The sequence below is a fragment of the Protomyctophum bolini genome (assembly GCF_963924005.1).
Source record: "Protomyctophum bolini genome assembly, chromosome: 12".
Classification (NCBI taxonomy): Eukaryota; Metazoa; Chordata; class Actinopteri; order Myctophiformes; family Myctophidae; genus Protomyctophum; species Protomyctophum bolini.
Genome location: NC_137873.1, coordinates 5,043,874 through 5,054,202, shown reverse-complemented (window position 1 = coordinate 5,054,202; position 10,329 = coordinate 5,043,874). Strand labels below are relative to the sequence as shown.

The window sequence follows — 10,329 nt, the reverse complement described above, 5'->3', positions numbered from 1 at the left end:
TTTGTGGGTGTGGCTTGTTTGTGGCGTGTCTTGATTGTGGGTGTGGCTTGATTGTTTGTGGGTGTGGCTTGTTTGATTGTGGGTGTGGCTTGTTTGTTTGTGTGCGTAGCATGTTTGTTTGTGGGAGTGGCTTGTTTGTGGGTGTGGCTTGTTTGTTTGTGGGTGTGGCTTGTTTGTTTGTGGGAGTTGCTTGTTTGTGGGTGTGGCTGATTGTTTGTGGGAGTGGCTTGATTGTTTGTGGGTGTGGCTTGTTTGTGGCGTGTCTTGATTGTGGGTGTGGCTTGATTGTTTGTGGGTGTGGCTTGTTTGATTGTGGGTGTGGCTTGTTTGTTTGTGGGAGTTGCTTGTTTGTGGGTGTGGCTTGATTGTTTGTGGGAGTGGCTTGATTGTTTGTGGGAGTGGCTTGATTGTTTGTGGGTGTGGCTTGTTTGTTTGTGGGCGTGTCTTGATTGTGTGCGTAGCATGTTTGTTTGTGGGAGTGGCTTGTTTGTGGGTGTGGCTTGTTTGTTTGTGGGTGTGGCTTGTTTGTTTGTGGGAGTTGCTTGTTTGTGGGTGTGGCTGATTGTTTGTGGGAGTGGCTTGATTGTTTGTGGGTGTGGCTTGTTTGTGGCGTGTCTTGATTGTGGGTGTGGCTTGATTGTTTGTGGGTGTGGCTTGTTTGATTGTGGGTGTGGCTTGTTTGTTTGTGGGAGTTGCTTGTTTGTGGGTGTGGCTTGATTGTTTGTGGGAGTGGCTTGATTGTTTGTGGGAGTGGCTTGATTGTTTGTGGGTGTGGCTTTATTGTTTGTGTGGGAGTGGCTTGATTGTTTGTGGGTGTGGCTTGTTTGTTTGTGGGCGTGTCTTGATTGTGGGTGTGGCTTGATTGTTTGTGGGTGTGGCTTGTTTGATTGTGGGTGTGGCTTGTTTGTTTGTGTGCGTAGCATGTTTGTTTGTGGGAGTGGCTTGTTTGTGGGTGTGGCTTGTTTGTTTGTGGGTGTGGCTTGTTTGTTTGTGGGAGTTGCTTGTTTGTGGGTGTGGCTGATTGTTTGTGGGAGTGGCTTGATTGTTTGTGGGTGTGGCTTGTTTGTGGCGTGTCTTGATTGTGGGTGTGGCTTGATTGTTTGTGGGTGTGGCTTGTTTGATTGTGGGTGTGGCTTGTTTGTTTGTGTGCGTAGCATGTTTGTTTGTGGGAGTGGCTTGTTTGTGGGTGTGGCTTGTTTGTTTGTGGGTGTGGCTTGTTTGTTTGTGGGAGTTGCTTGTTTGTGGGTGTGGCTGATTGTTTGTGGGAGTGGCTTGATTGTTTGTGGGTGTGGCTTGTTTGTGGCGTGTCTTGATTGTGGGTGTGGCTTGATTGTTTGTGGGTGTGGCTTGTTTGATTGTGGGTGTGGCTTGTTTGTTTGTGGGAGTTGCTTGTTTGTGGGTGTGGCTTGATTGTTTGTGGGAGTGGCTTGATTGTTTGTGGGAGTGGCTTGATTGTTTGTGGGTGTGGCTTGTTTGTTTGTGGGCGTGTCTTGATTGTGTGCGTAGCATGTTTGTTTGTGGGAGTGGCTTGTTTGTGGGTGTGGCTTGTTTGTTTGTGGGTGTGGCTTGTTTGTTTGTGGGAGTTGCTTGTTTGTGGGTGTGGCTGATTGTTTGTGGGAGTGGCTTGATTGTTTGTGGGTGTGGCTTGTTTGTGGCGTGTCTTGATTGTGGGTGTGGCTTGATTGTTTGTGGGTGTGGCTTGTTTGATTGTGGGTGTGGCTTGTTTGTTTGTGGGAGTTGCTTGTTTGTGGGTGTGGCTTGATTGTTTGTGGGAGTGGCTTGATTGTTTGTGGGAGTGGCTTGATTGTTTGTGGGTGTGGCTTGTTTGTTTGTGGGCGTGTCTTGATTGTGTGCGTAGCATGTTTGTTTGTGGGAGTGGCTTGTTTGTGGGTGTGGCTTGTTTGTTTGTGGGTGTGGCTTGTTTGTTTGTGTGCGTAGCATGTTTGTTTGTGGGAGTGGCTTGTTTGTGGGTGTGGCTTGTTTGATTGTGGGTGTGGCTTGTTTGTTTGTGGGAGTTGCTTGTTTGTGGGTGTGGCTGATTGTTTGTGGGAGTGGCTTGATTGTTTGTGGGTGTGGCTTGTTTGTGGCGTGTCTTGATTGTGGGTGTGGCTTGATTGTTTGTGGGTGTGGCTTGTTTGATTGTGGGTGTGGCTTGTTTGTTTGTGGGAGTTGCTTGTTTGTGGGTGTGGCTTGATTGTTTGTGGGAGTGGCTTGATTGTTTGTGGGAGTGGCTTGATTGTTTGTGGGTGTGGCTTGTTTGTTTGTGGGCGTGTCTTGATTGTGTGCGTAGCATGTTTGTTTGTGGGAGTGGCTTGTTTGTGGGTGTGGCTTGTTTGTTTGTGGGTGTGGCTTGTTTGTTTGTGTGCGTAGCATGTTTGTTTGTGGGAGTGGCTTGTTTGTGGGTGTGGCTTGTTTGATTGTGGGTGTGGCTTGTTTGTTTGTGTGCGTAGCATGTTTGTTTGTGGGAGTGGCTTGTTTGTGGGTGTGGCTTGTTTGTTTGTGGGTGTGGTTTGTTTGTTTGTGGGCGTGTCTTGATTGTGGGTGTGGCTTGTTTGTGGGTGTGGCTTGATTGTTTGTGGGGGTGGCTTGTTTGTGGGTGTGGCTTGTTTGTGGATTGTTTATTTGTGGGCAAACAATAGAGCCACACCCACAAATAAACAAGCCACAACCACAAACAATAAAGCCACACCCACAAACAAGACACGCCCACAAACAAACAAACCACACCCACAAACAATCAAGCCACACCCACAAACAAGCCACTCCCACAAACAATCAAGCCACACCCACAAACAACAAAGCCACACCCACAAACAATCAAGACACGCCCACAAACAATTAAGCCACACCCACAAACAATCAAGCCACACCCACAAACAATCAAGCCACACCCACAAACAAACATGCTACGCCCACAATCAAGACACGCCCACAAACAAACAAACCACACCTACAAACAATCAAGCCACACCCACAAACAATCAAGCCACACCCACAAACAATCAAGCCACACCCACAAACAATCAAGCCACACCCACAAACAATCAAGCCACTCCCACAAACAATCAAGCCACACCCACAAACAAGCCACTCCCACAAACAAACATGCTACGCCCACAATCAAGACACGCCCACAAACAAACAAACCACACCCACAAACAATCAAGCCACACCCACAAACAAGCCACTCCCACAAACAAACATGCTACGCCCACAAACAAACAAGCCACACCCACAAACAATCAAGCCACACCCACAAACGACAAAGCCACACCCACAAACAATCAAGACACGCCCACAAACAATCAAGCCACACCCACAAACAATCAAGCCACACCCACAAACAAACAAGCCACTCACACAAACAAACAAGTCACACAGCCACACCCACAAACAAGCCACTCCCACAAACAATCAAGCCACACCCACAAACAAGCCACTCCCACAAACAAACATGCTACGCCCACAATCAAGACACGCCCACAAACAAACAAACCACACCCACAAACAATCAAGCCACACCCACAAACAATCAAGCCACACCCACAAACAATTAAGCCACACCCACAAACAAGCCACTCCCACAAACAATCAAGACACGCCCACAAACAATCAAGCCACACCCACAAACAATCAAGCCACACCCACAAACAATCAAGACACGCCCACAAACAATCAAGCCACACCCACAAACAACAAAGCCACTCCCACAAACAAACAAGTCACACCCACAAACAATCAAGCCACACCCACAAACAAACAAGCCACACCCACAAACAAACAAACCACACCCACAAACAATAAAGCCACTCCCACAAACAATCAAGCCACGCCCACAAACAAACCACACCCACAAAAAACAAGCCACACCCACAAACAAACAAGCCACACCCACAAACAAGCCACACCCACAAACAATCAAGCCACACCCACAAACAATCAAGCCACACCCGCAAACGCCACACCCACAAACAAACAAGCCACACCCACAAACAATCAAGCCACACCCGCAAACGCCACACCCACAAACAAACAAGCCACACCCACAAACAAACAAACCACACCCACAAACAATAAAGCCACTCCCACAAACAATCAAGCCACGCCCACAAACAAACCACACCCACAAACAATTAAGCCACACCCACAAACAATTAAGCCACACCCACAATCAATCAAGCCACACCCACAACAAGCCACACCCGCAATCAATCAAGCCACACCCACAAACAAGCCACACCCGCAATCAATCAAGCCACACCCACAAACAAACAAAACACAACCACAATCAATCAAGCCACACCCACAAACAAGCCACACCCGCAATCAATCAAGCCACACCCACAAACAAACAAAACACGCCCACAATCAATCAAGCCACACCCACAAACAAACAAACCACACCGACAATCAATATTTTCGTTCTTTCTTTCTTTATTCTTTTCTTTCTTTCTTTCTTTCTTTCTTTCTTTCTTTCTTTCTTTCTTTCTTCATTCATTCATTCTTTAATTCATTATTAATTTATTTATTCTTTCTTTCTTTCTTTCTTTATTCATTTATTCATTTATTCATTTATTCATTTATTCATTTATTCATTTATTCATTCTTTAATTCATTATTCATTATTTAATTCATTATTCATTCTTTAATTCATTATTTATTCATTTATTTATTCTTTATTTATTCATTTATTCATTTATTCATTTATTCATTTATTCATTCTTTAATTCATTATTCATTTTTTATTCTTTATTTATTCATTTATTCATATATTTATTCATTTATTCATTTATTCATTTATTCATTCATTCATTCATTCATTCATTCTTTAATTCATTATTTTTTTATTTTTTTATTCTTTCATTCTTTCTTTCTTTCTTTCTTTTTTCATTTATTCATTTATTCGTTCTTTAATTCATTATTTATTCATTTATTCATTTATTAATTCATTAATTCATTCATTCTTTAATTCATTATTTATTTATTTATTCTTTCTTTCTTTCTTTATTCATTTATTCATTTATTCATTTATTCATTTATTCATTTATTCATTCTTTAATTCATTATTCATTCTTTAATTCATTATTTATTTATTTATTTATTCATTTATTCATTTATTCATTTATTCATTTATTCATTTATACATTTATTCATTTATTCATTTATTCATTTATTCATTTATTCATTCTTTAATTCATTATTCATTCTTTAATTCATTATTTATTTATTTATTTATTCTTTATTTATTCATTTATTCATTTATTCATTTATTCATTTATTCATTTATTCATTCATTTATTCATTTATTAATTAATTAATTCATTCATTCTTTAATTCATTATTTATTTATTTATTCTTTCTTTCTTTCTTTATTCATTTATTCATTTATTCATTTATTCATTTATTCATTTATTCATTTATTCATTTATTAATTCATTAATTCATTAAATTCTTTAATTCATTATTTATTTATTTATTCTTTCTTTCTTTCTTTATTCATTTATTCATTTATTCATTTATTCATTTATTCATTCTTTAATTCATTATTCATTCTTTAATTCATTATTTTTTTATTCTTTATTTATTCATTTATTCATATATTTATTCATTTATTCATTTATTCATTTATTCATTCTTTAATTCATTATTTATTCATTTATTCATTTATTAATTAATTAATTCATTCATTCTTTAATTCATTATTTATTTATTTATTCTTTCTTTCTTTCTTTATTCATTTATTCATTTATTCATTTATTCATTCTTTAATTCATTATTCATTCTTTAATTCATTATTTATTTATTTATTTATTTATTCATTTATTCATTTATTCATTTATTCATTTATTCATTTATTCATTTATTCATTTATTCATTCTTTAATTCATTATTTATTTATTTATTTATTCTTTATTTATTCATTTATTCATTTATTCATTTATTCATTTATTCATTTATTCATTCTTTAATTCATTATTCATTATTTTCTTATTCTTTATTTATTCATTTATTCATATATTTATTCATTTATTCATTTATTCATTTATTCATTCATTCATTCATTCATTCATTCTTTAATTCATTATTTTTTTATTTTTTTATTCTTTCATTCTTTCTTTCTTTCTTTCTTTCTTTCTTTTTTTATTCATTTATTCATTTATTCATTTATTCATTTATTCATTCTTTAATTCATTATTCATTCTTTAATTCATTATTTATTTATTTATTTATTTATTAATTTATTCATTTATTCATTTATTCATTTATTCATTTATTCATTCTTTAATTCATTATTCATTCTTTAATTCATTATTTTTTTATTCTTTATTTATTCATTTATTCATATATTTATTCATTTATTCATTTATTCATTTATTCATTCATTCATTCATTCATTCTTTAATTCATTATTTTTTTATTTTTTTATTCTTTTATTCTTTCTTTCTTTCTTTCTTTTTTCATTTATTCATTTATTCGTTCTTTAATTCATTATTTATTCATTTATTAATTCATTAATTCATTCATTCTTTAATTCATTATTTATTTATTTATTCTTTCTTTCTTTCTTTATTCATTTATTCATTTATTCATTTATTCATTCTTTAATTCATTATTCATTCTTTAATTCATTATTTATTTATTCATTTATTCATTTATTCATTTATTCATTTATTCATTTATTCATTTATTCATTCTTTAATTCATTATTCATTCTTTAATTCATTATTTATTTATTTATTTATTCTTTATTTATTCATTTATTCATTTATTCATTTATTCATTTATTCATTTATTCATTTATTCATTCTTTAATTCATTATTTATTCATTTATTCATTTATTAATTAATTCATTCATTCATTCTTTAATTCATTATTTATTTATTTATTCTTTCTTTCTTTCTTTATTCATTTATTCATTTATTCATTTATTCATTTATTCATTTATTCATTCTTTAATTCATTATTTATTTATTTATTTATTCTTTATTTATTCATTTATTCATTTATTCATTTATTCATTCTTTAATTCATTATTCATTATTTTCTTATTCTTTTTTTATTCATTTATTCATATATTTATTCATTTATTCATTTATTCATTTATTCATTTATTCATTCATTCATTCATTCATTCATTCTTTAATTCATTATTTTTTTATTTTTTTATTCTTTCATTCTTTCTTTCTTTCTTTCTTTCTTTCTTTTTTTATTCATTTATTCATTTATTCATTTATTCATTCTTTAATTCATTATTTATTCATTTATTCATTTATTAATTCATTCATTCATTCATTCTTTAATTCATTATTTATTTATTTATTCTTTCTTTCTTTCTTCATTTATTCATTTATTCATTTATTCATTTATTCATTTATTCATTATTTAATTCATTATTCATTCTTTAATTCATTATTTATTCATTTATTTATTCTTTATTTATTCATTTATTCATTTATTCATTTATTCATTTATTCATTTATTCATTCTTTAATTCATTATTCATTCTTTAATTCATTATTTTTTTATTCTTTATTTATTCATTTATTCATATATTTATTCATTTATTCATTTATTCATTTATTCATTTATTCATTTATTCATTTATTCATTCATTCATTCATTCATTCTTTAATTCATTATTTTTTTATTTTTTTATTCTTTCATTCTTTCTTTCTTTCTTTTTTTATTCATTTATTCATTTATTCATTTATTCATTCTTTAATTCATTATTTATTCATTTATTCATTTATTAATTCATTCATTCATTCATTCTTTAATTCATTATTTATTTATTTATTCTTTCTTTCTTTCTTCATTTATTCATTTATTCATTTATTCATTTATTCATTTATTCATTATTTAATTCATTATTCATTCTTTAATTCATTATTTATTCATTTATTTATTCTTTATTTATTCATTTATTCATTTATTCATTTATTCATTTATTCATTTATTCATTCTTTAATTCATTATTCATTCTTTAATTCATTATTTTTTTATTCTTTATTTATTCATTTATTCATATATTTATTCATTTATTCATTTATTCATTTATTCATTTATTCATTTATTCATTCATTCATTCATTCATTCTTTAATTCATTATTTTTTTATTTTTTTATTCTTTCATTCTTTCTTTCTTTCTTTCTTTTTTCATTTATTCATTTATTCATTCTTTAATTCATTATTTATTCATTTATTCATTTATTCATTTATTCATTTATTAATTCATTAATTCATTAAATTCTTTAATTCATTATTTATTTATTTATTCTTTCTTTCTTTCTTTATTCATTTATTCATTTATTCATTTATTCATTCATTCTTTAATTCATTATTTTTTTATTCTTTCTTTCTTTCTTTCTTTCTTTCTTTCTTTCTTTCTTTCTTTATTCATTCATTCATTCATTCATTCATTCATTCTTTAATTAATTATTTATTTATTCTTTCATTCTTTCTTTCTTTCTTTCTTTCTTTCTTTCTTTCTTTCTTTCTTTATTTATTTATTTATTTATTTATTTATTCTTTCTTTCTTTCTTTCTTTCTTTCTTTCTTTGTTCTTTCATTCTTTCTTTCGGACCAGAGACGGCCGAGATACGCCCGGGGACCCCTTCGCGGACCCCTTCGCGGACCCCCGCGGACCCCCACCCGGGCACGAGACCCACGGGGGCGGCCCCGGTCGCAACGAGATTCCCCCCATCCAAAACGGACCAGAGATGGCCAAGATACGCCCGGGGACCCCTTCGCGGACCCCCGCGGACCCCCGGACAAACCCACTGAGCAAGATTATGGTACACACATCGCTCGCTCGCTCGCTCGCTCGCACGCACGCACGCACGCACGCACGCACGCACGCACGCACGCACGCAGGCAGGCATAACAGATAGTGTGCATAACAGATAGTCAGGGGAGACAGTGCTCAGTGCCTTTTGTTCTCTCAAAGCCGGTAGTGAATATAACAGCATTGACTCAGCCAAAAAAACAAACAGTAATGCAATACAGTGAGGACATGAATAATAATTTGTCGGACCGCTGATTCGAACTGGCGACCTCTCGGTATCAAAACCGCTGCGCTATCCACTCGGCCACGGCTGCCACTGGTATGGTGGCTACAGAGGCAGTACCATCAGGGGACCACAGGGTGGGGCCGTAGCCTAGCTATAGAGAACATTATGCCTTGATCCCGCAACTAGCTGGCTGATTGGCCAGGCCAGCATAGTCTGAGAGAGTCGGGAGCAGCAGGAGGGGGATTCCCCACAAAAAGTAAATAGAGGCGAGAAGAGACTGTCTTCTTAAACAATGGATGATGGAATGGATTTTATTTAGGTTTTGCGGCCTTCTTCAAAAGGTTAATTTGTTATGCTCCTTTGCGGCCTTCTTCAAAAGGTTAATTTGTTATGCTCCTCGCTCCTCGTCCGCAGTCTCGGATCTTGACCTGTGGCTGCGTACCCGGGCCGTTGAAACTCAAATGCGCTGCGTTATCCAGCAGACCAACGAGACTACGAAACCCAATGGAATTTTGGTAAGGTTCTTTTTCATTTTTTCCAGAGGGAGGTCAAAATATATTCTCAAATGTTAGGAAGGGACTACTGTTTGTTACGCTAAGATACAAGTTCTGTGTCCCGACCTGAAACTGACAGGTGGGTAATATCTCTATCTCTCTAGTGGATTCGTTTTTAGATCCATCATGTTCATTGTGTACTGTTAAAACACAACATCACTATATTGTTGTAACTGCCGGGGACACTTGCTGGTTTTATTTGTTTATTTACATTGCTTTGGGATATATTTATTTTGACACTTGTTGTACGTTTGGTCTACCTTTTATTTTGAAGTGCCCAGTGTAACAGAGTTAAATAGTTAGTTAAATTGAGTTGTTCATTTGCCCCTCATTGAGCAGTACCAGACATTGTTTTGTTGTTGCAAACTAAGATAATTTATATAGCACTTTGGTTCACTGCATATCACACTGTTTGTCCTAGTGGTGTTCCCGTAGCTGCCGCTCTGTATGTCCTAGTGGTGTTACCGTAGCTACCTCAGTGGATTCCGTGTTCCCTATGAGGTGAGGCGGCTCTTTGAAAACGCTGTGATGTTAGACAGTGTCTAATATACATATGACGTTGGGTCATTATGATAATATTATCTGAGAGCAATGAATCTTTTTGTAAACAGCTTTTGGTTTATCACGGGGACTAGTGATGACGTCACGCAGTGTTATTCTTTTTGCACGAAAATAAAGTGAGTTTACTGTTTGTGTTGTGTTAACCACAGACAGTCTGAGGAAGCAGTGGACCAGTTCCAACTACAAATATGTGTTTTATTTG

At 34.0% G+C, this 10,329-nt stretch overlaps 1 long non-coding RNA gene across 1 annotated transcript; it reads left to right on the top strand.

Annotated features, from left to right (window-relative positions):
• The first annotated feature begins 9,250 nt into the window (after window positions 1-9,250).
• On the top strand, window positions 9,251-10,292 carry LOC308325015. The gene is made up of 3 exons (XR_013964989.1): window positions 9,251-9,353; window positions 9,392-9,527; window positions 10,277-10,292. It is a non-coding gene; the product is annotated as an uncharacterized lncRNA (long non-coding RNA).
• The last annotated feature ends 37 nt before the right edge of the window (window positions 10,293-10,329 follow it).